Source organism: Canis lupus, chromosome 4 (genome assembly GCF_011100685.1).
Source record: "Canis lupus familiaris isolate Mischka breed German Shepherd chromosome 4, alternate assembly UU_Cfam_GSD_1.0, whole genome shotgun sequence".
Classification (NCBI taxonomy): domain Eukaryota; kingdom Metazoa; phylum Chordata; class Mammalia; order Carnivora; family Canidae; genus Canis; species Canis lupus.
Genome location: NC_049225.1, coordinates 69938819 through 69949489, shown reverse-complemented (window position 1 = coordinate 69949489; position 10671 = coordinate 69938819). Strand labels below are relative to the sequence as shown.

The 10671-nt window shown below is 36.0% G+C and overlaps 1 long non-coding RNA gene across 1 annotated transcript; it reads right to left on the bottom strand.

Annotated features, from left to right (window-relative positions):
* Positions 1–357: 357 nt before the first annotated feature.
* On the bottom strand, positions 358–8828 carry LOC119871646. Its single transcript, XR_005357647.1, has 3 exons — positions 8640–8828; positions 7774–7942; positions 358–414 (listed from the first exon to the last, which is right to left on the bottom strand). It is a non-coding gene; the product is annotated as an uncharacterized LOC119871646 (long non-coding RNA).
* Between the last annotated feature and the right edge of the window lie 1843 nt (positions 8829–10671).

Genomic DNA, 10671 nt, shown 5'->3' with positions numbered 1-10671 from the left:
AGAGGGAGAAGCAGGCAGGCTCCATGCACCGGGAGCCCGACGTGGGATTCGATCCCGGGTCTCCAGGATCGCGCCCTGGGCCAAAGGCAGGCGCCAAACCGCTGCGCCACCCAGGGATCCCTGTTTTATTTTTTAATACTAGTTTTGAGGCACTGTTTTTCCATAAAATCCCTGTTAAATGTATTATGCCTTTCTCAAGTCATATCTGCCTAGGAAACTGTCATTTCCCCCCAAAAAACTTCATTGTCATTTTGCCACTTAGTGAAAGTTTCCATCCCTTCCCAGCTGGGGCAATGTGACTATACTCTACTCTGTGCCAGCACCAGACCTCATTCTTTGCCTCTGGTATATACCTACCCCATGATTGGCCATTCGTGGGTTTACTTCTTGGCTTCTCCACTGCAAAATGAGCACCTTGAAAATAAGGGCCATATTTTATTTTTGTTGTTATTGTTGTTTAAAGATTTATTTCTTTATGAGAGAGAGAGAGAGAGCCAGCAAGCAGGGGAAGGGGCAAAGGAAGAGAGAGAATCTTGAAGCCGACCCCCCTGCTAAGCACGGAACCTGATGCAGGCTCAATCCCAGAACCCTAAATTCATGACCTGAGCCAAAATCAAGAGTCGGCAACTTAACCAACTGAGCTACCCAGGTGCCCCCATATTTTGTTGTTTTCGTCACTGTTTTAACATTTGTATCTCTGTTGAACTGAAATGGGTGGTGGTAAACAGGTGCTATCCTCTTGTTACTTGGCACATCAGAATTCACAAAGCACTTTTATTTGCATTATATAATATGATGGTTGTGACAGATAGGAAAGATTTTATGTTGCCAATAAAGAAAACCAAAACTTAGAGAAGATAAGTGATAACCTCAGAGTCATATATAATTAAATGTCAGAAGAAAGACCTAACCTACATCTTTTTCCTGTAAAAACACATTAACCCATCTTCAACTACAGCAATACACAGAAATTTTTTACCAATTTTTTATTTTTAATTTTTATCAAGATAGGGTGAAACATAGTACCTGGGTGGCTCAGTGGTTGAGCATCTGCCTTTGGCTCAGGTCATGATCCCGAGGTCCTGGGATCAAGTCCCACATCCGGCTCCCCACAGGGAGCCTGCTTCTCCCTCTGCCTATGTCTCTGCCTCTCTCTGTGTGTCTCTCATGAATAAATAAATAAAATCTTAAAAAAAAATAGAGTGAATTGAAATCATGGAAGAATAAAATGGAGGCCAGATAAGATTTGATGGGATATAATGTTTCCCAAAAAACACTATGCATAGGGGAAGTAGACCTAGCTAGAAGAGAAACAAGTATATGGAAGGAATACCAATATGTAAAAATAATTAATTAATTAATTAATTAATTAATTAAAAAAAAGAAATACCAATATGCATGGAAAGATTCAAACAGAGCAGGAGAAGAGAGAGATAAATACTGCTAAGAAGTCTAGGAGAGTTTCAGCCTGAGTTCCTAGCAACGGTTTGTTTAGGTCTTCAGTATCCTTCCTATTCTTGGAAGTCCATCTTACAGTTCTAGAATTTGTTTGCTTATTGATTTTTATTTGTTTGTGTGTTTCAAAGCAGGTAAAGCTAACTTCCATTTGCAACACTGTGGTAGACTATATATTTTCAAAGCCATCTAACTATAGAATACTTAAAAATGGAGGTACGATGTAACAAACCTTTCTCTCTCTCTCTCTCTCTCTCTCTCTCTCTTTTGGTAATGAAAAGCATAGCTCACAGGAAACTAAAAGACTACCCTGAGAGAAAGAAAGAAAGAAAGAAAGAAAGAAAGAAAGAAAGAAAGAAAGAAAGAAAGAAAAAAGAAAAAGAGAAAGTACTAGAATTGCAGTGGTGGGCAAGCTCAGGAGAGATGGATTTACCTAGGAGTATTTGCCAGTAGCAGAAACTTAGTGCTTTGTTTCATAAGATCATTCAGAAAAAAAAGAGAGGGGAAAAAAAGGCCTTGAGTCCTTTGGGTAAGCCAAAGGAAAAATTATCTGCTTCTGAAAAAAGAGAAATAGCAAAGAAACCTAACAGTTTCTGCCTTAGCTCCGGGTGAGGGAAAACATCTCCTCTAAAGATCAGATGGATCTTTGTGGACTGGCAGTTGAATGCATATTACCTACTTGGTCAGTGTGTAACCAAAAGACTCCAAACCAAGAAACAAACTTCACACAGTTCTGAGTTTAATATTCTGGGCATCTGGCAGAAGCAAAAGCAAATAGAACATGCCATCAAACCAAAGTTGCCAAATTATACCAAAAAAAAAAAAAAAAAAAAAAAAAAAAAGCCCTAAGAGCAGGAGCTAGCAGAAACAAAAATAGTGCAATTAGATTTGTAAGCACTTTAGGACTTAAAATTATTAGAATCAGAACAAAAAAAAATTAGTTTTAAATGTTTGGGGAAACAAAAGAAGAAAATAAAACGAACAAAAAAATCAAGCAAGAAACAAAACAGCAGAAGAACTAAATAGATTAAGTTTACAGGAAGAGAAAATTGATGCGGGAAATTGATTACAAAATGGACTCAATTCTTCATCCCTCCGTATAATCATACCTTCTGCAGTGTGACTTTGCAGATCTTCCCATCAAAGAATGAAGTCTATTTCCCGTCTTCTAGTCTGAGACTGGCTTTCTGATTGGCTTTGGTCAATAGCATGCAGCAGAGGTAAAGGTGCACAGGGCCAACTCACCCATTAGGCATGGAGGTCACAATGCCCAGAGCCCACAAAACTTGTAGGGACCCACAAAAATGTTTTAATATTATTTTTAAGAGCAGGATAAACATGAAAATAACAAATGTTAGTAATGAATCCAATCTGGATTATACTCATATTTATGCCAAGGCAGTTGTAAAATTTAATTTATAATACTTTTTATGGAGCAAGATCCATAAACGCAAAAATGCTTAGGGTTCTCAGTGTTAGCCTAGGCCTGAGTAGGCTTTGTGTGCTTCTACTTGTTTCATTGTAACCCTGTCACCACCATGAGAATATTGATAAACTAACCTGTTAGAGAAGGAGAAAGGACCTGGAACAGAACTGAGTCATCCCAGCTGAGCACCAGACACTAGCAGAAACCAGCCCACACCAGCAAGGACACATAATCAACACAGAGCTGGCTCTAGACACAGAAATGAGCCCAATGGAAACAGAAGGATCAATCTACTGACCTGGTTCATGAACAATACGACATGCTAATTGTTATAAGTCACTGAATTTGGGAGTGGTTTGTTATGCAGCAGTAATAAACTGCTATAGTCAGTGGACTGAAAAAAAAAAATCCTAGAATGAAACCAAGAGAGACAAAGTGAAATGATGAACCTAAAAGCATGGATGATAAGAATGAAAAGTTTAAAATACATCCACTGGAGTTCCATATGGCAACAGGAGAGAAACTGTAGTAGAAATGGTGATGACTAAACTTTTTAGAGTTGATGAAGAACTGGAGTGGTAAGTTCAGGAAGGATAAGCAGCAGAATAAAAAGAATCCAATTTGAATTGATTTCTAAATTATTTCCCTTGCTAAAAATACATTAACTTTCTATGAGGATTTCACCATTATTGGTAAACATGTAAATATTTTTACATGGACTTTCATTTTGGATTAAAATAAATATGGTAGGGCAGCCTGGGGGGCTAAGCGGTTTAGTGCCACCTTCGGCCCAGGGTGTGATCCTGGAGAGCTGGAATTGAGTCCCACGTCGGGATCCCTACATGGAGCCTGCTTCTCCCTCTGCCTGTGTCTCTGCCTCTCTCTCTCTCTCCCTCTCTCTCTCTCTCGTTAATAAATAAATACAATCTTTAAAATAAAAAAAAACCCGTATTTAGACACATCAAAGTGAAATAGTAAAACATCAAAAATAAAATATATTTAAAGGAACTAGAAAGAGAAAAAAGTTTACTAAAAACTGGCAATGTCACAAGATGTGACATAATATGAAGCTTTCTATAGTCACTGTGTGTGTACAATGTCTACACAAATTCCAAATACTCAATCTAAGCTGACTAACCCTGGCAAAGTTTTCTCTCTCTTCTGGTTTTCAGCATATTCTTTGAGAGCCCTACACACAGCATGTGTCCTATCGTTTTTAGTATCATCACTATTTGTGCAGAGCCCCAAACTTTTTATTTAATATGGGAAAGTACTTCTTTTAATCCAGAAGCATCTTTGAAAATAATAGCAACATTAATACTTTGCCATTTACGACAGTCTTATCAAAATATTGTTGTCTTTCCATATTATTCAGCAATATTGACCAAGGCAAAAACCTTAAGATTTAAAAGATTTAATTGACCCAGTGTTTTACCAACACGCACCAGTATATGTTCATATAATATTTAAAACATATTGGGCAGCCCAGGTGGCTCGGTGGTTTAGCGCTGCCTTCAGCCCAGGGCATGATCCTGGAGATCTGGGACCGAGTCCCACATCAAGCTCCCTGCATGGAGCCTGCTTCTCCCTCTGACTGTGTCTCTGCCTCTCTCTCTCTCTCTCTCTCTCTCTCTGTCTCTCATGAATAAATACATAAAATCTTTTTTAAAAAATCAGTATTTAAGGGGCTGCTGGGGTGGCTCAGTCGGTTGAGCAATAGGACTCTTGATTTCAGCTCAGGTCATGATCTCAGGGTTATGAGATGGGGAGGCTGGAGTCGGGCTCCACACCCCAGCACAGCCTGCCTGTCCCTCTCCCTCTGCTCCTCCCCCTGCTTGCTCTCTCGTGCTCTCTCTCTCAAATAAATGAAATCTTTTAAACATTTCATTATATAAGATTTAATGTGTGTTTTTTACAGACACATACTTCCTATCTTCCCAATGTATTTATTTTGCAATTTTGGATAGATAAGTACTCACTTCCTACATTCTTATGGACATGGAAATGCTATTCACAGCTATGCCATGTAGTACCTTATGATTATCTTTCTTTTCTTACATCTTTTTCCCCCTCTAGAGATTATAATTGTCTTAATTAAAAAAGAATAATAGCCTATTTTTTCCAGCAGTTTTAAATTAACATCCAAATTAAGCAGGATAATTGTCGTTCCTTGGTTGAAATGCTTCATATGTTTTTATAATTTGGACCCAAGTTCTCCCTAATATGTTTAAATACCCTCTCCATACATTTAAGCACATTAATTATTTGATCAATTTCACAATTTTAAAGAAATCTCTCCTAAACTCATGATTTATATCTTGACTGATTGCTCAAAGATTGTATTTTTTGTGTCTTTGAAATCCTTACTGCCAGCACAGTGACTTGCATATTGTGAGTCTTCAGTAAATTACTAAATAAATGATGACTCTACTACAAGAGGGAAGCAGATGGGGAAGAGGCTGTGTAACTGCTCTACTTACTCAAATATTCCAATCAACTGGTCACAGAGAGAGCTTTTATTATCCCCAGTGTAAGCCTGGGACTGCTTCAACAGAGGGTCCCAGACCTGGGACATTTTCTCAGCTATCAACAGTCCAACAACTGGCAATTCCACTCATTTAATGGACCTGTCATTTGGGTATATATAGCTACTGTCTATGACATGCTTATTTGAATTGACAACTAGAAGATCATTCAATATCCTTCTTATCTATAAGTTTCCCCTTTTACATAATGAAAAAAAAGCACATAAGTACAAATGTATTATCATCATCTGCTGCACACATGTCATTGTCCCTGAAAATAATTGATGCAGATGATTTGATATCCCCAAATCAAGAAAGGGAATCTTATTTCTTTCAACTTGATTGGAAACTGTCCTACAGCTCAAATGTACTAATATCTAAGATATGTAATTATCTTATGTATTTATGTTTTTTTCATCTCACTGTAGAAAATATTGCATTTATATTAGAGATAATACTATAGATAAAGCAAAGAGCAGATAGAGTCTTAAAGGTGAAAAGCCAGCTCTGAAATCTATTCATAAAAGCTTAGCAAATGCCTACTTTCTGTCTCTGTTTTCTCTTACAAAAAATAATAATAATACCTACTCTCACTCCAAGGATTGCTTTGACTATATGATGAGACAAAGAGTATAATAAAATTTTATTAATCTTAAAGCACATTGGAAATATAAAATATCCTTTTATTCTATATTTTAGATGTAACCATAGGTTAAAGTTTCACAACATACATAAGAAAATAATAAAAGGCCATAGAGAGCAAAATACTATAGGGTGGCAGTGAAGGGCCATGGTTAATGAGCATGGGATCTGGAGACAATCTATTCTAGGGTCAAATACTAGCTCTACTACCTACTGGCTGGCTATGGATAAATTATATATCCTTTCTATTTTCAGTATTCCTATCTGTAAAATGAGAATAATAATAATAGTATCCACTCCAGAGGGATATAAAGTTAAATAAGTGCATAAAGCACATAGCCCAGTGTCTAATATATGACAATCATACAGTAAAGATTAGATATTTTCCATCATAATTATTTTTGCTCAACACTAACAATAGCTGGTGTTAGAGTTCAGCTTACCTTAATTCTTCTGTCAAAATCTACAGTATTCTGAGGGTCTATTTTATAGTTTATAGGGAAACATATAGTTATTCCATTAAAGTCATTGGTGACACATTAGAAAATCATATAATTGTTAGCTAAAAAACTTTAGAGGAGATTTAATCTAACATATTTTGCAGATAAGAAAATTGAGGAGGGATCCCTGGGTGGCTCAGTGGTTTAGCGCCTGCCTTTGGCCCAGGGCGCAATCCTGGAGACCCGGGATCGAATCCCACGTCGGGCTTCCGGTGAATGGAGCCTGCTTCTCCCTCTGCCATGTCTCTGCCTCTCTTTCTCTCTCTGTGTGTGACTATCATAAATAAATAATAAATAAAATTTTAAAGAAAAAAGAAAAGAAAATTGAGGAATAGTGAGTGCATCCACTTGATTAAGATTATACCACTTGTTAAGGGCAGAGTTTACAGTAGACTCCAGGCCCCTGACATCTAAGTACTGTAGTGTGCTGCCTTCTGGATACCTCCAATTATCTCCAAAGATGTCAAGATCATCTACATTATAAAAATTACTAGTAACATATATCTTAGTACTTATCTGTAAATGGACTTTTTCTGCACTTGCTTATTAAAATGTAAAAGAATGTTCAAGCTACTATGAATTATATGTACATGTGTGTTATATAGGCACATACACCAAGATTAAAAACTTAAATTTTACTGCAATTATCTGTTGCCACTTACTCAAGGTAGAAATTCCTTGAGAAATTTAAACAATAATTCATTATGCATTTTCAATTAGCTGATGTAACTTCTTTTCATTTTAAAATCTGAGATCTAGATAAATCTAGCTAAATCCATGTAGATCATTTCAGTTTTGAATTATGATAATAGCCATCTGAAATGTGACTACAAAAATAAGTAGCTTTGCACTTACCCTAAAATCTACCCTACTGTTTTCTTTAAGGTAGTATTTTTAGTACCATTCCTATCCCAAAATAATAAAATTCAATAGAACAAAAACCAATAGAGAGGTAGTTGGAAAGCAGTAACATGTAAATAGCTTCAATAGTTTCCCAGACTTGAATAATTTCTACTTGGCCAAAAGAATCCATATAATGTCTAAACATTTCAGCTCAAATAACAAGTTTCCCTGTGAGACAGCAAGATGGCAAGATATCTATCCCTAGAATACTGTGAACCAGGACAGTTGCTCCACCACCATCCTCTAGAGACCTCCTGCCTGCCCCTCCTGCTGGATGGATGAGCAGACACTGAAGAAAGCAAACAAGGAGGACAGCACTTACTCAATCATCCCATGCTGCTTCGTGGAAATTCCTTGATGTTTATTTTAATCCAATGTTATTTTGATGCCACGTGATGGAGACTTGGAGGAGGAAAAACCAAAATGATGTGTACTGAGTTCTACATCTCTCCCCTGGAGTGTTTGAATCTTTGAAATCCCATAGGAAAGTGCTGAAAAGTAGACAGTTTCTTGTTGAGAAATGAAAGCAATACCATTATTTTTCTAATTATAGTTTCATAAATTATAATCTTGAACAGTGACTAAACTTTCAGTTAATCTAGGTCAGGAAACAGGCTTCTTGCTATCTTCTTTCCTGACCTGCCTATGTGGATCTCAGTAAAGCAGAACCAAAACTCATCCTAGTACTTTTCCTACTCAGCCTGGGCCACCTCCTGAATTCAGAAATCTGTGTTCTCTCTTGAGCCCCAATGTACCTTGTCCCTCATGTTTTCAACTTATTATTCTTTTGTCATGAATTTCCCTTGAGTTCAGCTAACAGGTAATGTAGTCGGTCTGTTAGTGGTTGTGCATCTATATTTAAGAAGGTATATTTCTTTATTTTCAACATATGGTTGCTTTTTTATAGAAATTGCTTTGCTTAGTCTGTTTGTCAAGGGATAATTTCACACCTGTTGAAAGAAAATCAGGAGTATAAAGTATAACATGTATGTTACTTATTTACTTTACTTTGTATTATAGAAAAATTTACACATAAGCAAAAATGAGAAGAACACTGTGACTCCTTTACATGTGTCCAACAGGCAGCTTCAACAATTATGAACTCAGGGCATATCTTGTTTCATCTATATCTCTTGCCTACTCCCCTTCCCCTCATTATTTTGAAGCAAAACATTATTATATAAGTACCTCAAATATTTTATTTTTTATCTTCAAAAACTATCAAAGATGGGTGAAATATATCTCTGTTGCTTGAAGTCATCCAGAAGTCTGGGGGCAGACAGGACTTGAAAGGTCAAAACTTGAGAGGGAAGGAAGTTCAATGTTCTTCATGCTGCTATGTCTCTTCAGCATATGCCAGTTCTTTAACTCCAAAAGTAAGAGACTGAGAAACAAGATAGAGGGCCTCTGTAGAGAGATAGAGATGCCAGCAGAAATTGGCATCTCACAACACTGGAAAGACAAAAGCTGGAGTCTAGACCTGGAAATAAACCAAGACTTGAGAAACTAAGAACCTTGAGTAAAGGGGTCATAAGAAAATGAGCCCAACATTCTTTGCTAGTTCCTACTTGAGACAATTGCCGCATCTTTAGAGAAAGAAAAGAGAAGAAAAAGGAAAAGGAGAACAAAAGAAAAGAAGAGAAAAGAAGAAAAGAAAGAAAAGAAAAGAAAAAAGAAAAGAAAGAAAAAAGAAAAGAAAAGAAAAGAGAAAAGAAAAGAAAAGAAATCCAGGATTTACCAGATCATGACAAACTCCTCAGTCTCTCAATTTGAACCCCAGAGGCTACAACCTAGAATGAGATAAACCAGAAGCAAACTGATTGATATGAGATTATCCATCCATATTTAGCCAGAAGATAAAGCATCTCCTCTCTAAAGTAAATGCAGCAACAACTTTTCATACATAATGTTGGATAGTCAATCAGAATTACCAGGAATGCCATGACCAAAATTAAAAGGAAATATGATCAAAATTAAAAGGAAAAGGAAAAGCCTCACAGGTGTTTCAAATATTAGAATTAGAATATTAGTCTTTAAAATAACTATGATTAATATGTTCACAAAAATATACAAAATAGAAAACTTAATGGACACCAGGAATCTGTTTCCTTAGAAAAAGGATCATGTATTCTAGAACTGAAAAATATAGTAATTAAAATTAATATCCAGTTGTGTTCAGATTTCTTTGTCTCATAACTGCTTTATGGGTCTTTTAAAATAATTTTTTTAATGGGATTCGAATAAATTCCATATGGTTTCCTTGGTCGATAAATGCCTTAAGTATCTGATAAACAATAGGTTTCCTTTTAATCTTTTTTTTTTTTCCTTTCCTTACATATTTTCTTAATAAAGCCAGGTTCTTTGTCCTTCGGTTTTCTTCAGTCCAGATTTTGCTATTTGTTTTCCCATGGTATATTATGTTTCTTCCTCTGTCCTCTGTATTGTTGTGTATTGGTAGTTAGATCTGGATATTTTGTGAGATTCGGGTTCAATTTCTATGGTAAGACTATTTCATATTTCATGGGTGGTGATATGTCCTTCCATACCACCATATCACTTCCATTATATAAATTATCTTTTACTTTATGATGTTAGCAGCCATTATTTCCTTAGGGGTTGCAAAACGGTGATATCTAATTTTATCATTTATTCACCACTTATTAATTAGAATATTGCCATGAAGAAAGGATCCCTCTCATCTGTATAAGGCTACCTTTAGATATAGTTCATATACAAAGGACAGATAAATAAATTATTCTTTTCCTTTATTTATAAGTTTCCAAAATACTAAGTTGGTTCGCTTGCATCCTTCAACATTTATAAGTATCATTATGAATTAATGGATTTAAAAGCATTTGATGTGTCTAGCCCATTTTATTTATAACCCATTTTGATGCTCCAATTAATGGAAGCCTATTTAATTGGCTCCTGAGCCTTTTTGAAATAATCTTTGTTGTCATTGATAGCTTCCCAGGCCACAGCTTTTTAGCCTGAACCATTTTCAAGGAAACAAAAGCATTATTAGAACATATACCTATTTCATATGTGTATACATATATGTTTATATGTTATACATACATACATATATATACATAATGGAAACATCATCCAGGTGTGTCACAGTTCCCAAATGAAAACAAATGAAGAAAAATCTAAAACTAAAGTGTAGCTTAAATCTCTCTACTTACCTACCAGGCAGGGAAGCAAACATTTCCATCAA